At 36.2% G+C, this 23,054-nt stretch overlaps 2 long non-coding RNA genes across 2 annotated transcripts; both read right to left on the minus strand.

The window, feature by feature from the left end:
* Window positions 1–1,409: 1,409 nt before the first annotated feature.
* On the minus strand, window positions 1,410–13,155 carry LOC146936348 (uncharacterized). The gene is made up of 2 exons (XR_015030557.1): window positions 11,467–13,155; window positions 1,410–1,603 (listed from the first exon to the last, which is right to left on the minus strand). It is a non-coding gene; the product is annotated as an uncharacterized LOC146936348 (long non-coding RNA).
* A 36-nt stretch (window positions 13,156–13,191) lies between these two features.
* Window positions 13,192–22,317, minus strand: LOC146936349 (uncharacterized). The gene is made up of 3 exons (XR_015030556.1): window positions 22,167–22,317; window positions 21,073–21,321; window positions 13,192–13,478 (listed from the first exon to the last, which is right to left on the minus strand). It is a non-coding gene; the product is annotated as an uncharacterized LOC146936349 (long non-coding RNA).
* Between the last annotated feature and the right edge of the window lie 737 nt (window positions 22,318–23,054).

Genomic DNA, 23,054 nt, shown 5'->3' on the forward strand with positions numbered 1-23,054 from the left:
TTCCTCACAAACTTGAGTTTCTGATGTAGAGTAGAAGTTACCGCCCTAGCGTCGTGAATCCACGGTCTTCCGAGGAGACAACTGTAAGAGGCATTGATATCCATGACCTGAAAAGTGATCTGGAATGTCTCAGGACCAATGGTAATTGGTAGATCTACCTCCCCAAGAACATCCTTGCGAGATCCGTCGAAAGCCTTAACCAAATAACCACTTCCCCTTAGAGAGATTCCATGATGACTCAACTGTCTCAGTGTAGACTCAGGCATTACATTTAAGGATGATCCAGTGTCCACCAGCACGTTGGATATCATGTCAGACTTACAGTGTACTGAGATATGCAAAGCTAAGTTGTGGTGTTTCCCTGCTTCGGGGAGCTCATCGTCACCAAACCCCAAGTTATTGCAAGCAGTAATGTTACCCACTATTCCATTGAACTGATCCACGGAGACTTCATGATCAACATAGGCTTGTTCCAGCACTTTCATTAAAACTTTCCTGTGAGCTTCTGAGCTCAAGAGCAGAGACAAGATGGATATCTTTGACGGAGTTTGCAGCAGCTGGTCTACAATCTTATAATCGCTCTTTTTGATGAGCCTCAGAATTTCATCCAGATTAGACTCTTCAATAGACTGGCCTGATCGGTTGGCATTCTGGTTAATAGGAGGAGCAACTGGTGGAGTTATCGTAGCAACAGGTGTAACCACCTTCTTTTGGAACAAGGGTGGACGGACTTTTCCGCTTCTCAGAGCTGTAATTTTCCAATCACAAGCCTTAAGGCCTCTTTTCTCTTCTTCAAACTTGTATTTTTAAAATGTAAAATCAATCATAACCCACCAAAAACAATTTTTGAGAATGAACTACGATTGGTTTTGATCCCTTAAAAGGGTACGTAGGCAAGGAGCCAATACTCCTCCAAATCAAATAAAACAAAAATCCAAACACATTCTTCTCCCTCCAATTCTAAACCTAGCAAACCTTTAAGTGTAAATAATGTTTTTAATAGCATATAAAAGTAAAGCGTAGATGTAGAAAGTAAAGACGGTTCCTATAGGATACTATAGTCGTTATGGGTGCCTAACACGTTCCTATAACGAAAACAACTCTCGAACCTCATTTCTCAAGGGTTTTCTCCTCATTTTTCACTTCCCAAGAAAAAATGGAGATATCAAAGGTTAAAAAGGTCCAAGCTTAATCAATGCTTGACACCCGAAAACCAAGATAAAACATTAGGTAAGTTTTTGTTTTCCATTTCCTTCTATCCTCACTTTTAATTGCGTTAATGCATAGCTCGCGCTTCAATGTTCATCTTGTTCGGAACACAAACCACGGGCTTTGTTCGGGTTTTGTAACACCCATACTAGACGTATCTAGAAAGCCTAGCATGTGCGTTAGTTTAGTACTGGATACAGTAAAAATTTACAACATAAAAACTTCAAATGAATATATTATACAACAAAACGCGTTCGTACTTTATCAATACAACAATTCTTGTCTAAGATAAGATAAATGCATCCATGTAATCCGTAATCACAATGCTGCTAGTATGAAGGAGCTCTTGCTGAAATATCCATCCGGCTACTACCTTGACGTCCAAGCTGTTTATCTGAAACAAATAAGGATTGGGATGAGACATAATGTCTCAGTGAGTTCCCCTAAAATCCTAGGCTATAGGTAACCTCAGGGGAAACCTACGGTCACCACATGTCTACAATACAGCCTGGCGGTTGATTATACGTGTGTGGTCATGTTTTCCTAGACGGTAATGCATGCTAGACCCGTCGCAGGTTCGTCTTACTTGTTATAGGCTTCACTTCCTATACATGTCATGGCGGTCAAGGGGAATCTAACACCGCATTGCCAAGAATACGCTCTACGTATCGAGGCCCTAACATAACATAATCATGACACGAAACGATTAGGGGAAACCTAAGATCGTCATCGGTATCATATTCCTTACTTGTTCTATACATGACTTGTACTTGTCTTATAGCACCTCATGCTCTTGCTCTTAACTTAATCATACATGAAATCATACTTGCATAAACATAACATACATGATCGTGCATAAGTTCATTCATTAGGTTAGCGTTGAACAAACAGTCATTATCTTGATTCATTTTACGAAGAGCCGTGGGTGGAGTAACCCCGAGAACAATCCCATTCATGACCGATGTACATACATCGGACTCCCTCGGTGTCGTGCGGGTCCCTTGCGGCTTGAACTGTTCCCCTTGAGTCGAGAACCTCTCGCATCCCCCTGACTTGGATAACAAGAGACACGAGCACCGCCATGCAGTTATAATCTTATTATTATCATCGTGAAAGATTAAACCTATTCATACTTGCTTGTTTACCTTGGAACCATGATCGATCTGATTAGCGGTAACATTATACTTGTTCATGTACATGCTTAAACATGGTGGAGAGAAATAACTTATCCATCCACAGCTTACATACTTGCTAAGTCATTCTAACTCATGTGCGAAGAGGTTACACTTCACGTCTTAACATTCTAGGGATTCTTGCTTAACATGCTAATTCTCAACAACTATGGCGAGGCTCCAGTTTTTCCCTTGCTTAAGAAATAACTTGCTACCCCAATTTGTATCGTAAGTTCTCTCGTTTGCCATGCTTTACTAGCTATGCCAAATACATGTTTCATTCACATGAAAACCTTGCAAAAGATTATCATTTAGGACCTTGGTTTGAGGGGTTTATCTTACAAAAGACTGCTTGAAGAAAACTTGAGCAGGAACATGCCAACAATGCGAGAAGCGAGCAAACAATACCCTGGGTACTGCTCACTCGCCTCGCGAGTGATCCTACTCGCTGTGGCGAGTTGATTGCTTGATGTGGCGAGTTGGGGGCAAGTAACACCCCAGTTCTGCCATTCTGCTCGCCTCGCGAGCTCCTTGCTTGTTATGGTAAGTATTGACAGTCCAGCACCTGCATAATTGGTATTTTTGACCCAAAAACCTCAAAACTAAGTGCCTCTATGCATGTTATGACTCTAGAGGTCATGAAAAACTTGTAAAACATTTACATGACAAGTATTTGCAAGCCTAGAAAGCATGACTCAAAGGGGCAACTAAACATAATACTAAAAAACCCTAGAATTTATCATCTTATACTCACAAGTCATGACATAATCCCAAAGAGGGTAGAAAGCTATCTATGGAACTCACCTAGTAATTTTCTTGCAACATCTCCAAGTCTCAAGCTTAAGCAAAGCCATAACCCTAGCTCTTGAACACTTGCTCTCTTAGCTCATGCCATTCCAATCTTCATATTACTTCTTTGTTCAAGATAAATCCATAACCTATGCAAACTCAAGCTTCTGAAGGAAAATCGAAAGATATCATACACAGCGGAAGAAGAAGAAGAAGAAGAAGAATTTCGATTTTCTTTCTTTGGATCATTACGAAATTCAAACATGAATCAGTGATTCGATTGTTACCTTGAACTGTGGAATCTGAAAGCTAGAACTAGAAACTGGAATCTCGATCACAGCCAAGCAAGCAGCAAGCAGCAAAGCCTCTAGCAAGTCCACACGAACAGTGCTCCTCCAAAACTCGGTGCTAGCCAATGAATTGGAAGTGCAGAGAAGAAATGGGTTGCTTCAAAACGTGTAACCAAAAACTTCAGCACCAGAGTTCTATTTATAGAACTTCTAGTGTGCTCTGCAAGTCATAAGTCACTATTGGGCTTCAGTAAGCCCAACAACGAGTTTAGTAATTTTGCTAACTAATTAGCGTTATTTACTAAACGCACCCCTTATATAAGTCATACTTATATATATTTCTCTTTTGACTGTTCTTTGTGTGTGACCCTATAGGTTCTAGTCACGTTGGCAATAATATTAAATCTAATATTTAATATTATAAACAATGAGCGGTATCTAGCAACACATCATTGCTACCCAAGTGACAAGAATGTCAAGTGATCTGACGAAACCTTTCCATGATAATACTCATGTGTACACTTACTCCTTTGTCTCGATATCTTTATTGATCCCAAGGCATAGATATTGTCACCCTTGTATAGATCAATATTTATATTCCTTGATTCCGAAATATACTGAATAACGAATAAGTCCAATATCTTATATTGACTTAGTTCGGCATGACCATGCAATTTTACAGTCATATTTCATCAAGAGGCCTAAAGATATATCTCCTGTTTGTGAGGAGGGACAAATCCCATCTAGGACACTCATGTCCCTCAGCATGATTTATCAAGTACCCATCAACCAACGTTATGGTTATCCTTTTACAGACAATGTTAGAATGGCAACAAAGCACTTGAGTCCACATCTAGGGATCATAGTGGTTTCAGGTCTAAGAGCGATATACATTATTATTATTGTGAGAATATCTTATGACATTTTCATAACATACTATGTAGTATTCTCACGATGGGTCAATCCAGTATAAATATTACTCCTAATATTTATACCTATGTATAGACTTAATATCTCAATATCAATGACCCATGAGATGCGATCATCAGTCTACATACATAATAGTCTTTATGCTTTATTATTATCCCAAATCATATTAAAGCTTGACTATGGATATGTTTAAGAATAGCGTTCTTTACGTAATGTAATCTCATGATTAAGTCACACTTAATATTCCATTACATGAACTATCTATTCTAGGGACTTTATTATTTTGAAACATAACAAAATCAATAAAGAAATGCCTTATTAAAATTAATTTAGTTAAGTTAAACCCAAAAGAATAACACTTGGGTAAATTGGATTACTGCACCGCAACTTACTAGTATAGAAAGTGCACCTCGCGGAGGCGAAACCTACACATTTCGATATTAGTCTTGAAGGGTGTTAAACTTTTGGAAAGCATTAAACTTAATATTTTGAATTGAAGGATTTTTATTAAGTTTGATCTCACCTCACCACGGCTTATATATCATATATATTCGCACTCCAATCATAACATGCATAACGATTATACAATAATAAAAGTGACATGATTATGGCCATCCTAACGCTATGACTTTCTCAAGCCAATGAGAGAATCTAAACTAATCCTAGAAACGACCTTGCTTCTCCAAGCTTGACCTCCAGGACTATCCTAACGTCATGAGCCCTATTACTTCCTTGCATTCTATTTATATTACATATGAAAGAAACTCGTTTTACATACAAGGGAGTGGATGAGAAGAGAATGTACAATAGAGATATAAGAGAGAGGCACGACACGCAGGCCGTATTTTAATATCCAAAAGAAATAAAATAAAAGGACTAGGGCCATAATCATTCACATGATAATAATAACAAACACACTTTTATTATTATTAATTATACCTTATAATTAAATAAATTAAATTAAAATTTGACATATGATCACACTACGCAGATTAGCTGGGGGTTTAATTGAGTACCAAAATATATTATATTGAGTACAAAAATATATTATATTAAGTACAAAAATATCTCATATTATGTACCAAAATATATTTTATTGAGTACCAAAATATATTATATTATGTACCAAAATATATTTCAGATCAAGTACTAAAATATATTAGATTGCATACCAAAATATCTCAGATTGTGTTCCAAAATATTCTAGATTGCGTATTTCGCATCAACACTTGACACGTTTATGAACACCCAAATCGTTTTGGCAAATATTATGATCAAATCCAAAAGATCATATATGATATTGAAACTCTTTCAAATCATGATTCTTTTAAATTATAAACAAATCAAGTTAAAGTCATGCAAATCGATTAAATAATTTCAAAAGATCATATATGACATTGAAACTATTTCAAATCATGATCTTTTAAATTAACTATCAATTTAGGATCGTTTATTACCTTTCAAACAATTTTTGAAAAACAATCCAAAAGGTAGAATTTTTATTTACTTAATTATAGTAATATTGACACTCAATAATTATTATAATTAAATCTGCTTTATTTAGGCAATCAATTTGTTTCAAAAACAAATTACAAAAATCATATCTGATATTGAAATTAAGCAAATATTTGATATTGAAACTCTAAAAATTAAGCAAATATTTTATTACCAAATTCAAAAATCATATCTGATATTGAAACTCTTTCAAAATCATGATCTTTTAAATTTACTACCTTTCTCCAATTAAATAAATTAATTAAACATAAATATTTTCAAGGATTGTTTGTTTAGCATGAACAACCGGATCTATGATGCTTCACCAGATTCGGATATTGAAGCTCACTCTCACGAATTGTTCAAATTTACAACAATCTCTTTGAAAACAATTGATCGAATGATACAACCATAATAATACAACACTTGTATAGTTAGGTATCCTAATACAACAATCAAACATCAATAGTTTTAACAATTGTTTGTTCAGTATGGACAACCGGATCTTTGATGCTTCACCAGAATCGGTATTCGAAGCTCAATCTCACGAGTTGACTACAAATTCACAATCAATTATATAAAACCTATTGAACGAATGATATCATCAATATATCACATATAATGATGTTGTATTAAAATCATATATCACATATATGATATTGATCAATCAATTTTAATTAATATTTAAATTTAAATAATAAAATATTAACACTTAATATTCTATTTTATTAACGGATATGCATTCCAAATTAATTCCTTATAGAATATCAAAATATTAGCAAATCAAATATTTGCGAAAATATTATTCACTACAAGAAATCTTGCGTTTTGCCAGGGAATAACGCCAGGAGCATCAGCTCCTGGCAAATTTGACAAGAGTAATGCCAGGGAAACCCCTGCCAAATTGCAATTACAAACTGGACCATAAGCCAGGAGCAAACCCTTGGCAAAGTGCAGTAACCCCTGGCAAATTTTGGGCGGGAAAATTTAATTCAAATTTGAGCCCCTAAAGTCAAGGGAATCTCTGCATTATGGAGGAGATTTGACAAAATTCTGAAAAGCTGACATGCCAGGGGCTCAACCCCTGGCAAAATGCACAATTTCGTGGCAAATTACTGACACCTTTTTTTTAGACCTACGGCTACTCAATTGTGTTGGAGACCGAGCCTTGCCAGGGGTTGCTCCTAGCTGGGCTCCTGGCAAATTGCAAATCTATAATTTTTACAAAAACAACACCGTTCCATTCATTCATTGAAACACCCCTGTCTCACTTAGAAAATTTTCCTCTTCTCATTTCTTCTTTCTCTCTAATACATTCATCTTCTATTTTCTAATTTTGAGGTAAAAAATTGTTTTGTTATAATTGTATTATTTTTACAATAAATTTTATACTCACTTATTTACTTATTTTTTTCTTGTTTGCTGCATCAGTGTTGTATCTCATTTGCCAAAGTAATTTCCACTGCCTCCTGTGAAGCTTGCTCTTGGATTTGTTTGTTGTTCCTCTTTGACAGGTTAGTATAAGTGTGTTGTGTTGATTATGTACAAAATAAAAGGATTTTATTGTGTTGATTTTTTCTGGCCGAAAAAATAAATAAATGTGGTGCTGTATGTGTTGAATTATTTTTCCTTATATGATTTGTTCCAAAAAATAGATTTGTTATGCTGTCTTGATTTTTTTATTCCTCATAAGATCTTTTATTTTGATTTTTTTGTTCCTCATAAGATCTTTTATTTTATGTTATGTTGTGTATGCATGTATGCTGCTGCTGATGGTTGAAATGAGAAATAAGGTTACTCTTGATATAAAACTTTGGAAATAGTAATTAGAAATGAGAAATAAGGTTACTCTAGTCTAATAAAAAAATTAATACGATTTTTTTAAAGTAATTTTTTTTATTTAAGACAAATTATTATAAGGTTACTCTTGATATAAAACTTTGGAAATAATAATTAGAAATAAAAAATAAGAAATTCTTTTTTATTAGTTTGTAAATTTAAATTAATTTGTAAAACTGTTTTTAAAGTAATTTAAACTGTTATTTTAATTATTAAATTTTAATATTTTGATTTTTTAAACAACTAAAAAAACATTTTTTTTTAAAAATTCGTACTCATTTTGCCAGGGGTAAACCCCTGGCAATTTCCTTGGCATGGTCTGAAAATGACTGATGTGATCTCTGCAAAAGCCTGCATGTGCCAGAGTACATCAGAAAAGCCTGCATGCATGTGACACATTTTGCCAGGGGTTATGCCAGGGTTTGTGCCTGGAGCGCATTTTGCCAGGAGCTAAACCCCTGGCAGGACAATTTGCGATGAGCGGATTTGCTGATGATTCTGCTACTGGCAAAACCCCTGGCAAACGTCCATTTGCCAAGGCTTTTTGCATTTTACCAGGGATTCTGCCCCTGGCAAAATGCAATATTTCTTGTAGTGATTATCTCTTAAAACAATTTTTAAAGATAATCTAATTTGATTTGTTTCCAATCATGTTCCCGTCGATATGAATAATTGATATGTCGATACTTCACCAGAAACGGTTTCTGAAACATCAAACAAATCGAAAAGCCATGCACAGAAAACATGATACGATGCCAATTTTAATTCTCTTTATTATTTAATTCCGATTCAAAATGTTTAATCATATTAAAACATAAAGCAGTAACAAAGCAATCCGATTCATGGTTTCGTAATTGACTCTGATACCACTGAAGGAAAATCGAATAGAAGAATGGAGTAGAAGCAGCGGAAAATTTTTGATTTTCATTCCTTGGATCATTACGAAATTCAAACATGAATTAGTGATTCGATTGTTACCTTGAACTGTGGAATCTGAAAGCTAGAACTGGAAATTGGAATCTCGATCACAGCCAAGCAAGCAGCAAGCAGCAAAGCCTCTAGCAAGTCCACACGAACAGTGCTCCTCCAAAACTCAGTGCTAGCCAATGAATTGGAAGTGCACAGAAGAAAGGGGTTGCTTCAAAACGTGTGACCAAAAACTTCAGCACCAGAGTTCTATTTATATAACTTCTAGTGTGCTCTGCAAGTCATAAGTCACTATTGGGCTTCAGTAAGCCCAACAACGAGTTTAGTAATTTTGCTAACTAATTAGCGTTATTTACTAAACGCACCCCTTATATAAGTCATACTTATATATTTCTCTTTTGACTGTTCTTTGTGTGTGACCCTATAGGTTCTAGTCACGTTGGCAATAATATTAAATCTAATATTTAATATTATAAACAATGAGCGGTATCTAGCAACACATCATTGCTACCCAAGTGACAAGAATGTCAAGTGATCTGACGAAACCTTTCCATGATAATACTCATGTGTACGCTTACTCCTTTGTCTCGATATCTTTATTGATCCCAAGGCATAGATATTGTCACCCTTGTATAGATCAATATTTATATTCCTTGATTCCGAAATATACTGAATAACGAATAAGTCCAATATCTTATATTGACTTAGTTCGGCATGACCATGCAATTTTACAGTCATATTTCATCAAGAGGCCTAAAGATATATCTCCTGTTTATGAGGAGGGACAAATCCCATCTAGGACACTCATGTCCCTCAGCATGATTCATCAAGTACCCATCAACCAACGTTATGGTTATCCTTTTACAGACAACGTTAGAATGGCAACAAAGCACTTGAGTCCACATCTAGGGATCATAGTGGTTTCAGGTCTAAGAGCGATATACATTATTATCATTGTGAGAATATCTTATGACATTTTCATAACATACTATGTAGTATTCTCACGATGGGTCAATCCAGTATAAATATTACTCCTAATATTTATACCTATGTATAGACTTAATATCTCAATATCAATGACCCATGAGATGCGGTCATCAGTCTACATACATAATAGTCTTTATGCTTTATTATTATCCCAAATCATATTAAAGCTTGACTATGGATATGTTTAAGAATAGCGTTCTTTACGTAATGTAATCTCATGATTAAGTCACACTTAATATTCCATTACATGAACTATCTATTCTAGGGACTTTATTATTTTGAAACATAACAAAATCAATAAAGAAATGCCTTATTATTATATATATTTATATCAATATCATGATACAAAGCCAAACCCAATCAATTTTGATTGGATATTAGGGCTTACTCCAACAGCTTCCACTTTACCATGATCTTTTCTTGATGAGGAAAAGGAGTGAAGAACAACCCAAACCAAGCTTCTAAGTACTATAAAATCTTGAAAGAATCTTGTTCACCATGCTTCTTGATTTGGTAAGAGATTGGGAAGGATTGAAGAAGAGAAGGTGAAGGATAAATCAAGCTAGAACCAAGCTTCACATGCTTATGATAACATTAGGGTTCATAATATAATTTACCATGGAAGAAGTGGTAGTTTAGAGAAGATTGGTGGTGATGAGATGAAGAAGGGTGGCGTGAGAGAAGAGAGAAGGGAGAGCAATTGCCAAACACAAACCCTAGAGAGAGAAAGAAGATAAGGAAGTGAGATATTTTGGTGCCAACCACAAATAAATATCCTTGAAATGTGCAATTACCAAATTGCCCTTACCTTAAACGTGTTAAATCCGACTCTGACAATTGACCCGTATTAAACTGTTAACGCATGGTAATTATTCCGTCAAACTTACTTTCCGTTATATTAATCCTCTGACACGATTGACTGGTGATATTTCGATACTGACAGGCGGGATATTACAGGTTTGTTGCTAGTTTACTGTTAAACTAGATTAGAGAAAAGTTTAAGAAAGACATGTATTTCTATTGCTTTCCATCCAGTGAATTATGTAGAATAATTTAACACGTTGAAAAGATTCGTGTTGCTTTATGGTGTCAGTCGGCAATCCTAAAAGCAGGCTGGGTTGTTGCATGAGGCAACACGACTGGAGCAGTACCCACAAACCACAACATGACAACTGTTGCGAATATATCAACAGATTTCAAAAAAATGTGAATCCAAAATCACGACTTGAGAAAACTGAATCCTAAGTATATTGACTAAATATTATGCTAAAACAATATAATTAACTTAATATATAACATGATTTTGTATTATTGTTAGCCTTTGAGTAAGAACTTTTTATGTTTACATTATGGTTGTTAGGGGAATTTAAACTAATTACTTAAGGTATTAGTAATTTTCTCCTCAAGCACTATGTTGGCTCTTCAACTCTACATTTCCACCTTTCTTCCTCGAAATGTCGATAACAAAGTAAATAATATTTGGTCAAGAAATTATGCAAAAAAATGAGATATTGGCTCTCAGTTTTGAGGCTCGATTTTGCCTCAAGGTGTTAAGAAAAGTCATTTGGAGCAATTTCTCCAATATTCGCAGCAAAAATCTAAAAAGGGTAAAGGATTTCAATCCTTTCTATTGGATGTGGCAAAAAAAATCCCATATTTCATCGTTTGAATCAATCTTTCGAAATTCCGAAGTCGTGGCTATGCTTGTTAGCTTTCCAACGCATGGTCACATGCTTCGATTGGATAAGGCTCAACCATGTTACGACCTTTTTAGTGAGTAGGGGTCAAACAAGAGTAAAATCCAAATATTAACATGAAAATTTACTTACCCTCCATTCTGGCCGAATTTTTTGAAAATGCTAAAAATCAACCATTAGTCATCACAAACATACAAAACCACAAAATAAACAATAATTGGTCAAGAAGTTATGCAAAAAACGAGATAAATTAGTTTTTTTATATATGTCGTCAATGAAGTTTTAAATGTTGCCAATAACATTCTTAATTCAAAATTGTTAATTTACATGAAATTAATTTTGGCCCTGAGATAGTTGTTGGCCTTGTTGAGTATCTTATTCTCAACAAACTCAGCCTTGACTAATTTGAACTATAAGTAGAATAGATAATAAATATTTGTGACCCACGAAGAAATACTGAATATTAATAATCATATATCGGCATTATAAATCAAAGTGACTAATAATTATGTAATAACATTGTTATTTTTTACATTGTTTTTGTCAAAGAGATTTAAAGGTGGGCAAAACATTTCTTAAAGTAAAAACAAAGTGCAAATGAAAAACATGACATCTAAACTATGTTGGCCTCCTATTATTATAATCTATAATTTGCAGCATTTTAAAATTATTATAATAATTAAAAGGAAAATGATAATTACAAATATTGGGGGACTAGACCAAAACCCAATTAAGGATAAAACCTGAGTATTGGAAAAAAGTATAGAGCAACTAAACAACACAAAGATAACATAAACATAGATCAAAGTGCATAGGATATTATTAAAGTAAGAACATTATGACATAAAAATAAATTAGATGTAACATAATTATTATACATACTATAATAGTTACAATTTTAAGCACACGCAAGTTGAAGTTGCGAAATTGCAAAACGGCTTTTCTTCATGAAATTTACACCCAAGTTCTAGCACATTTTCTAAACAATCAAAGTGATCTTTGCTAGTTTACTGTTAAACTAGATTAGAGAAAAGTTTAAGAAAGACATGTATTTCTAATGCTTTCCATCCAGTGAATTATGTAGAATAATTTAACACGTTGAAAAGACTCGTGTTGGTTGATGGTGTCAGTCGGCAATCCTAAAAGCAGGTTGGGTTGTTGCATGAGGCAACACGACTGGAGCAGTACCCACAAACCACAACATGACAACTGTTGCGAATATATCGACAGATCTCCAAAAAATGTGAATCCAAAATCACGACTTGAGAAAACTGAATCCTAAGTATATTGACTAAATATTATGCTAAAACAATATAATTAACTTAATATATAACATGATTTTGTATTATTGTTAGCCTTTGAGTAAGTACTTTTTATGTTTACATTATGGTTGTTAGGGGAATTTAAACTAATTACTTAAGGTATTAGTAATTTTCTCCTCAAGCACTACGCTGGCTCTTCAACTCTACATTTCCACCTTTCTTCCTTGAAATGTCAAACACAAAGTAAACAATAATTGGTTAAGAAATTATGCAAAAAAATGAGATATTGGCTCTCAGTTTTGAGGCTCGATTTTGCCTCTCGGTGTTAAGAAAAGTCATTTGGAGCATTTTCTCCAATATTCGCAGCAAAAATCTAAAAAGGGTAAAGGATTTCAATCCTTTCTATTGGATGTTGCAAAAAATCCCTTATTTCATCGTTTGAATCAATCTTTCAAAATTCCGAAGTCGTGGCTATGCTTGTTAGCTTTCCAACGCATGGTCACATGCTTCAATTGGATAAGGCTCAACCATGTTACGACCTTTTTAGTGAGTAGGGGTCAAACATTGTAACACCCATATTTGGAAATATCTAGAATATTCAAAAGAGTGCTAATAGTGATATTGGATACATTAATTATACAAATAATAAAACGGCGTCAAGTCTTGAGTCTAAATATCTTGAGTCTAAATACACCAACGTTCTAAGCTCTTATGTTACATTATTACACCAAGTTTTTGTCACTACGAAATACAAGACAACATATAAATATTAACACGACTCATAATGTAACATATGCATCCTTATTCCACACCATGATAGCTCCAAAGAACACGATCATTCCACGACCTTTTCTTTACCTTTACCTCGTGAAACCTGTGAACCTGAACAAATAAGGTGTTAAGTGAGACATAATGTCTCAGTGAGTTCCTTCTAGCCCTAGGCTAGTGATAACCTTGGGGATACTTAGGGTTATCACGTGTCTACATTACAACCTGACGGTTGATTATACGTGTGTGGTCATTTACCCTTGACAGTCGTGCAAACTAGATCTGTGTTAGGTTTTCTCCTAATTTGTTATAGGCTTGCTAATATCATACGTGCCATGGCGGTCGAGGGACCCTAGAACCGCTTTGCTAAGATACGCTAATGTATCTAAGCCTAAACAAGAAACAATCATGGCACAACCTATACTAGACGAATAGGGTAACCTATGTTCGTCTTTGGCACTCTTTCATAACATATTCATATCTAACATCATATCATAAATCATACATGAACAAATTCATTAAATCTTTATGTTAGCGTTGAACAATCAAACATTAACTTGATTCATTTTACGGAGAGTCCCGGGTGGAGTAACCCCGAGTTCACTCCCTTACATGACTGATGTACGTACATCGGACTCCCTCGGTGTCGTGCGGGTCCCTTACGGCTTGAACCATTCCCCTTGAGTCGAGAACCTCCCGTATCCCCCTGACGTGGATAACGAGAGACACGAGCACCTACATCTTGTATTAGCCTTGATCATTATGCATACATGAAAAGTTGACTACACGAGTTAAATACTTATAACTCGGATCCTTGATCGATTTCCTTAGGGTAATAACATACAAGTTCATAAGCGTAAGAAAGTATTCTTCGCACCTTAACATAATGAAAAGGCTCTAGTTTATCTTCCCTTGCTAGGTATTTACTTGCTACCCAACCAATGCTTGTTCCATTTTCCACAAACCATACTTTACTATACGAATAAATGCTTGCTTCATCTTAGAAGAGACTATTTTAAAACTATGCCTTGGGAACTAATTACGAAGGGTTTACATTTAAAGAAAAGTTTGCATGAGCGAGTACTGAACCAAAAGCGACAGAAGAGTGAGACGAGCGAATCCGGGCAGCAGCCACCATGTGCTCGCCTCGCGAGCAAGCTTACTCGCAGTGGCGAGTAGCTACTCGCCTTGGCGAGTCTGGGGCGAGCAACCACCCCCATTCGGCCCCTCATGCTCGCCTCGCGAGCTCTGTGCTCGCAGTGGCGAGTTAGTGCAGTTCAGTACCTGCACAAGAGTGGTTTTAAGTCAAAAATCCCCAACACAAAGTGACCCAAGGCATATGATGTCTCTAATATTCATATGGGACCTGAAAACACACTTTAAGCAAGCATAAACAAGTATAGCAACTTCAACAACAGAAAAGGGGTAACATTCCTATATGAAATCCTAGAAAAATACATAGTTTTCTTGCAAGCTTTACCCACATCCCATCGACAAGATCTAACTAAGAACTCACCTTAAAATAACCTGAGAATTGTTCACAACCTCCAGTTCTTGATAGCAACCCTAATATCAAAACCCTAGCTTGAAAGAAAATAAGTTTGGTGAAGCTTGCTTCCAACATGTCACCAACAACTAGCCAAACCCTAGCCTTGCTTGGATTCTAACTTCTTGGAGGATTTAGGAGAAGATTTAAGGAAGATCATGGGTAAAGAGGAGTAGAGAAGGTTGCTCCATCAAATCACTAACCAAAAGCCATAAACTCTAACCAACTCATGCTTGATTCCAAAGAGGGGAAAGATGAAGCAAAGATTATGGGTGAAGGTTGATGATGATGACCGATTTCCTAGAGAGAAGGGAGAGCAAAACTTGGATCTTAACCCTAGAGAGAGAAAGTGAAGAGAATAATGAAGAATTTTGGGTCAAACATCCTTTTATAGCCATCTCACGAGCATTTACCAAAATACCCCTAGTCTTAAACGCGAATAATCTATCGTTGTCAGGTAAAACATTGTATCGTAAAAGTGGGATATTACATCTTATCCCCCTTAAAAAAAATTTCGTCCTCGAAATTTGAAATATACCTGAAAACAAATGCGGATACTGACTCAACATCTCTGATTCAAGTTCCCATGTCGCTTCACCATCCGGCGATCCTTTCCATACTATTTTCACTATGGGAATCTTTTTTCTACTATACCCTCTGGTTCTGGCTGAAACGTCAAATCTGATCTTAACTCTATAGAGTCTAATTCAACTTGCTGGAAGGGATCCGGAACATACTTCTTCAACTGCGATACATGGAATACATCATGCAATCCCGACATAGCTGGAGGTAAAGCTAACTGGTAAGCTACTGGTCCGATACGTTTAAGTATCAAAAATGGTCCTATATACCTAGGACACAACTTCTTGGTTCTAAAAACACCTCTCAAACCCAGTTTAGGCGTAACTTTCAGGAACACATGATCACCTTCTTCAAACTCTAAATGTCTTCGCCTATTGTCCGCATAACTTTTCTGACGACTCTGAGCTATTCTCATTTTCTCTTGTATTGACTTAATCTTCAAAGTCGTTTCTTGAATAATCTCCTGCCCAATGATGCTCTTATCTACAACCTCGGCCCAACACAAAGGGGTTCTACATTTCCTACCATACAATGCTTCATGTGGTGCCATCCTAATACTTGAGTGATAGCTATTGTTGTAGGAAACTTCTATCAAAGGTAAGTGATGGTTCCAACTCCCTCCATCTTCCAAAACACAAGCACGTAACATATCTTCTAAAGTTTGGATAGTCCTCTCTGACTGTCCATCCATCTGCGGGTGATGCGACGTGCTCAGTTTCAATTTAGTTCCCATAGCTCTTTGAAAAGCTCTCCAAAAGTGTGAAGTAAATATTGGATCCCTATCTGACACGATACTCACTGGAACACCATGTAGCTTGACTATCTCGGAAATGAACAAATCTGCATATTATGATGTCTTGTAGGTAGATTTAACTGGTAAGAAATGAGCTGACTTGGTTAATCTATCTACAATCACCCATATCGAATCATGACCTCTCTGAGTACGGGGTAAACCTTCTACAAAATCCATGGTAATGTGCTCCCATTTCCACTGAGGAATCTCTAATGGTTGCAACATACCAGCCAGTCTCTGATGTTCTATCTTGACTTGTTGACAAACAATGCATCTCGCTACAAATTCAGCAATATCCATTTTCATGCCAGGCCACCAGTACTCCTTCCTCAAATCTTGATACATCTTGGTAGCACCAGGGTGAATTGAAAAACTACTCTTGTGTGCTTCCTCCAAAATCAATCTTCTAAGCTCTCGATCATTGGGAACACATAACCTTCCTTCAAACAACATTGCTCCATCTGAAGTCATAGAAAATTCTGGGTGAACACTTCTTTTCTGAAGTTCTGAGTCAACAATCTGAGCTTGAATAATTCTTGACCGCAAATCACATGAAACTTCCAACCTGTGCAACCAAATACCATCATCATCTTCTGTGACTTCAAGATTAAGGTCTCGAACCTTCTCATACATGTTACAAGTGTGCATCCGCTACAACATTGGCCTTTCCTGGATGATATTTCAAATCAAAATCGAAGTCTTTCAGATACTCCATCCAACGTCGTTGCCTCATATTCAAATCCCTTTGATCAAACAAGTATTTTAGACTCTTGTGGTCACTAAACAACTCAAAATGTGCTCCGTACAAATGATGCCTCCATATCTTCAAAACAAAAATTATGGCTGCCAACTCTAAGTCATGAGTAGGATAGCTCTCTTCATGTGTCTTGAGCTGTCTAGATGCATAAGCTATCACATTATTTTCTTGCATAAGTACACCACCAAGTCCCTTAGACGATGCATCACAAAACACAACATACTTTTTCTCCGGGTCGGGTATGGTTAAGACTGGAGCTTGAGTCAACTTCTTCTTCAGAGTTCTAAAACTCTTTTCACATTCTTCATCCCACACAAAGGGCACATCTTTCCTCATGAGTCGGGTTAAGGGTAGAGCAAGCTGAGAAAACTTCATGATAAACCGTCAGTTATATCCGGCTAACCCCAAAAGGCTACAAACTTCTGAAACATTCTTCGGTCTTGTCCAATTTTGAACAGCTTCGACCTTTGACTGATCAACTGCCACACCTCCTTGAGAAATTACATGACCAAGGAACTTGACCTCTGACAACCAAAACTCACACTTACTAAACTTTGCATATAACTGTTTTTCCTGAAGGACTTCCAACACTATTCTCAAATGTTGTGCATGCTCTTGCGGATTCTTAGAATAAACCAATATATCATCAATGAAAATAATGACAAATTGATCTAAATAAGGCTGAAAAATCCGATTCATGTAATCCATAAAAACTGCTGGAGCATTAGATACGCCAAAAGGCATTACCAAAAATTCATAGTGTCTGTAACGCGTTCTGAAAGCCATTTTGGACACATCTGAGGATTTGATACGAATCTGATGCCCCCTTAAGTTGATCAAGTAAATCATCAATCCTTGGCAAAGGATACTTATTTTTTATAGTCACCTTGTTCAGCTGACGATAATCATTACACAGCCGCATGCTGCCATCTTTCTTCTTGACCAACAAAACCGGTGCACCCCATGGAGACACACTAGGTCTAATGAAATGCTTCTGAATAAGCTCTTCCAGCTGAGTTTTCAATTCTTTGAGTTCTAGGGGAGACATTCTGTAAGGTGCTACTAACACTGGTTCGGCTCCCGGTATCAAATCAATCGAAAACTCAATTTCTCTTTCCGGTGGCAAGTTAGTGATATCCGCAGGAAAAACATCCAGATACTCACTTACAATAGGAATATCACTTGGACTCAAATCTGACTCCGAAGTCACAGTGAGCATAACGTAAAAACCCTTATCCTGAGCACAAATAAACTGAGCCATCTGATACGTGTGCTTAATCAATTCTGACAAGGCTATTCCTTCCACCGTATTACTAGTTGGCATGTAAATACTCTTTTCTGCACACCATATATACACATGATTGGCTGACAACCAGTCCATACCTAAAATAACATCAAGTTGCTTCATCGAAAGACATACTAAATCTATATAGTACGTCTTACTAGATACGGTAATGGGACAATTCTCACAAACATAATTCGCTATAATGCTTCCGTCAGTGGCCGTGGTTACCTTCATAGGGGGATTTAATACCGAAACAGACAACTAAAGAGTTTCAACACATTGAAAAGAAATGAAGGAACATGATGCACCACAATCAAATAAAACATTAACAGGATTCTGGCCAAGAAAACACGTACCACCAATCAAGTCTTCATTTGCCTGCGCCTTCTTACCATCAAGGGAATACACTCTACCTTTACTCATTGTAGTACTTACACCCTTGCCTTTACTTCCTCTGGTTGGACAATCTGCCACAAAGTGTCCTGACTGACCGCATGCAAAACAATTACCAGAGCCTACCCTGCATTCTCCCTGACGAGCCTTGCCACACTTCCTGCAAGTTGGATAAGTTCTAGGTGGACCTGTGTACTTCCCTCTAGTTGGAGAACCCTTGGGTTTCAGCTTCTCATGATACTTATCAACAAAGTTACCTTTATTCCTCCCACTTGCCCCAGAACCTTCTATAGATACCTTATCAAAACCTCTTTCGGCCTCCAAGCTGTTATGCACCATCTCATCATAATCTGTTACCCTTTGTTGACTTACTACAGCATAGAGTTCTCCCCTCAAAGCATTCTTATATTGGTTAACTTTCCACATCTCATTAACCGCATACTCATTGTGAGTAGAGTAATAAGATAACTCCTCGAACTTCTTCGTAAAGTCTGTCACCGACATATGACCTTGCTTCAGGTGGAGAAATTCCTGTTCCTTCCTGACCTTGTATGACAAAGGAATATACTTCTCTTTCATCACTTGTTTGAAATTCTCCCAGTTCAAATCTAACCCATTAGTCTCCATCCTACGCCGAGCAGTCTCCCACCAATCAAGAGCTGCACCTCGGAATTGATTCGTTGCAAAAATCACCTTATCTTCCTTGGTACAATTAACCATCAGAAAAATCTTTTCCATATGCTTGATCCACCTCTTAGCTTCAGGTGGCTCACCGCTACCATCAAACTCCAGAGGATGGTTCCGGTTAAATTCTCGAAAAGTTGGATTTCCCACAACGGGAGGTGGTGGAGGGGGTTGATGATAAACACCTGGACCTTGTTGAATATTTGCAGCCCACTGCTGCTAAGTCTGAGCATTCTGCTGCATTTGCTGCTGCATCATATGCATCATCTGTTGGTTTTGCTGCATTAACTGCGCCCACATCTGAGCATCAGGGCTAACATTATCCTCCTCATTCCGATTAGCGCTTGGCTGGCCTCTTGCCCTTCGCGCTCAAGACATTATCGCTCTAACTGTCATATTTAAGTCAAAGTGATCAGTTTCAACCAAATATAACAATGAGGACAAATATCCTAAGCTCAAAAAGAACAACTACTTGAATTGTACTCTTAATGACCCAAGGCACGGTCTGAATCGACCTGCTCTGATACCAATTGCAACACCCATATTTGGAAATATCTAGAATATTCAAAAGAGTGCTAATAGTGATATTGGATACATTATTTGAAAAATCAATTTAATGAATCCTTATGATGGGCCCATAATTAATGGGTAAAAGAGAAGAGGAAATTGCTCTTTAGGCACCTAGCAATTGCTCACGACACTTCAAATTACCCACCCCCAACGACAATTAACTACCTATCGGGAAGCTTTTTAAATCGGTTAAACCAGTTTAAAAAGTGATTTAACCGATTTAAAAGTGCCGAACGGTAATTAACTACCGTTTTGCAGCGAACAGTAGTTAATTGTCGTTCAGTAGTTGCCTGTGAGCAATTGCTAGGTGCCTAAAGAGCAATCCTCGAGAGAAGAAGGCTCTATAGGCCCAGTGATGAAGATGAATCAACTGGGTTAAGGAGAGATGGAATAACAGAAAGTACATGTGGAAATTAGAGAGTCGAGGGAGAGGTACGGAATCAACTCTATATATGTGGAGAGGTGGGTTGAATGAAGGGGCGTATGAAAATTAGCAATTGAGAATAGGAACTGGGGTCTATTTTCTGCTTTGAGCTTGTAACTGAGGTTTCTTCCTCCCATTATTAAGAGTATTTTCGTATTCATATCAGCTCATTTTATCAATCAATATATGAAGAAATGAATTGTGATAATAGCAAAAGGGCCACTGTCATTTGACTATGGTAACTCCTTACCCCTCAGCAAAAGATCTACTTAGAAAAAAGTGTATAATATTTGATCAAAATGCGAATAACCTAACATGAAATACCAAACTCTGGTCTTTTCATTCCGTATTAAAAAAAAAAAAAAAGTTCGCTTGCAATCTAAGATGGAAGGAAAGAAACATAATACAGCTGGAATAATAGCATATAAGAAGAACCCCATCTACTCAAGTGCGTTGAAGAATGTGTTCCCAACAATGATATCATAAGAACAGAGGATGCCTTCGGACAACTCGATTATAATTTAGTTGAAATAGGTTAAGGAAAAACACCAGCTAACATAGTGCAAAGTTTTCTAGAACAACAAAACCTACGTTTCTGTCGGCCATACTCGGAACCATATTTTACATGTCCTTAAATATTAATCCACATGGAATAGTAGTATAAATGGTAGTACCTCGGTAATGGAAGTTTCCTGCAAACTTAAAAGTGCATGTTCTGTTAAAAGGGAGCCAGCAGTTTCGATGTTTTTCCGGCAATTTGTGGAACGATAAGCTTCATGGTATCTTCCTTGATGTCCGTTAATTTTTGCAATTCCTCCCCTAGATCCTTCACAGTGGCATCCGGATTCATGTCTACAACAAACTTCTTTCCCCTCCATGTAACAGAGATGTTGATCATGCTTGATGAAGTTTGCATGTTTAATCTATACAGTAACAAAACACGTCCAGTCACTTACCACTGATTATATTATTGTTGACACAAAAGGTGCCCCTAAAGAAATAGTAAGCGAAATCTAACGTATGAGTGTGTGTGTGTGTGTGTGTAGGTTGACCCCTTGTGGAAAACTTTACATGCAAGTTAACTCCAATTGAAAGCTTTAGCATTTTCCCTCTTCCCCTTTTCAATATTCTTTCATTCATTCATACAACCTAGGGCCTGTTTGAATTGGATTCTCTGAGCTTATTATCTACAGACATAAGTTTTGTGAGACTCTTCGGGAGAACTTATGAAAACAACTTACGACATTGTTCAAATGCTGGTTTTAGCTTATTCTCATAAGTACTCCAAGATAGCTTATAGGAGAACTATTTACCTTTATTTAATCTTTCGCTATATATAAATAGCTTATACACAAGTGCTTATCATGATAAGTTGCAAATAAGTTGTTTATTTATCCTAACAAGGCCAAAGTCTTGGGTGCCAAGAGTTGGAAAATAAGAAATTAAAACTGAAATATCCCAACACAATAAAATCATCTCAAATTCAACCATAATCCGTAATCAAGAACGATTAACAACTCTATACAATCACATATACGATCAAATTCAACAAAAGTGAACCTTATGAAAAAATGAAAGTGATCATGAGCAAAAAAAAAATAATATATCTCAACTACCACAACCAATTTCTGGAAATTAGAGAAAAAGCCATGTGACAATCCTTAATTGTGAAACATCCTTGAACCACAAACAGATAAAAGAAAAGGACAATTCGAAATAAAATCAGCTCTAGTTGAATGAATAACAGCACCGAATTGAATGAAATTACCTTTGGGTCCGAAATGAAGCTACGGAGCAGACGAAAACAATAAAAAAAAATGAGTAAATTGAATGGAGAATGAGATGAGAGATGATAAATGTGACCGGGAGATCGACGCATGCGCTGACGCATGCATATACCACCTTGAAAATTCTAGTACCTTTGTTTATTTTTTAATTTTATTTTCATTATTATTTTTTAATTACAAATTTAGGACTTTCAAATTATTTTTATTTCTTTATTTTTTTAGTTTGAAATTTTTTAAAAACTCAATTTTCAATTTAATTATTTTTTATTGAGTTTTTCTTTGGGGTGAATAATTTTTTATTGAGTTACATTACATGTTCCGGTATAAATTTATCCACTATAAAAAAAATTATTAAAACGGAAAGTTAAGATTAAAAATAATAAAAAAAATATCTAACATATGTGTGGTATCGAAAGAGATTGTAGTTGAGAAAATTGTTTTAGAAGAAAATTTGTAGGATGTGTTCATATAGTTATTGTCTTGTTCAAGGTTTAAGCATTGTTTGAACTTGATTAAATTTGTTGAAGAGCAATTCATTGATGGAGATTGCAATAAGGCGATTGATTGTTAAATTAGAATCACTACTAATTTAGAGTTAAAGTGGAAAATGTTGAAAATAGTCTCAAAATTTGGTGATGAGGTTACTAAAAAATTGTGCCACGATTTGGTGCAATCACGACACGATTAGATGCCATTGTTTTTCATGTTTTTGGTTCGTCAAAAACTGTGGCACAATTGGTTGAAATTGTGGCACAGTTTTGCCTACTGCCACCAACAGTACAATGTACAAACTGCAGATCGAGTCACGATTCAGACAAATTGTGACGCGATTTTGTCTCGGCATGGACAATGTATAAGCTTTAATTCAA

This window comes from Medicago sativa, chromosome 3 (genome assembly GCF_051527215.1).
Source record: "Medicago sativa cultivar Bolivia chromosome 3, Bolivia_mono, whole genome shotgun sequence".
NCBI classification, from domain to species: domain Eukaryota; kingdom Viridiplantae; phylum Streptophyta; class Magnoliopsida; order Fabales; family Fabaceae; genus Medicago; species Medicago sativa.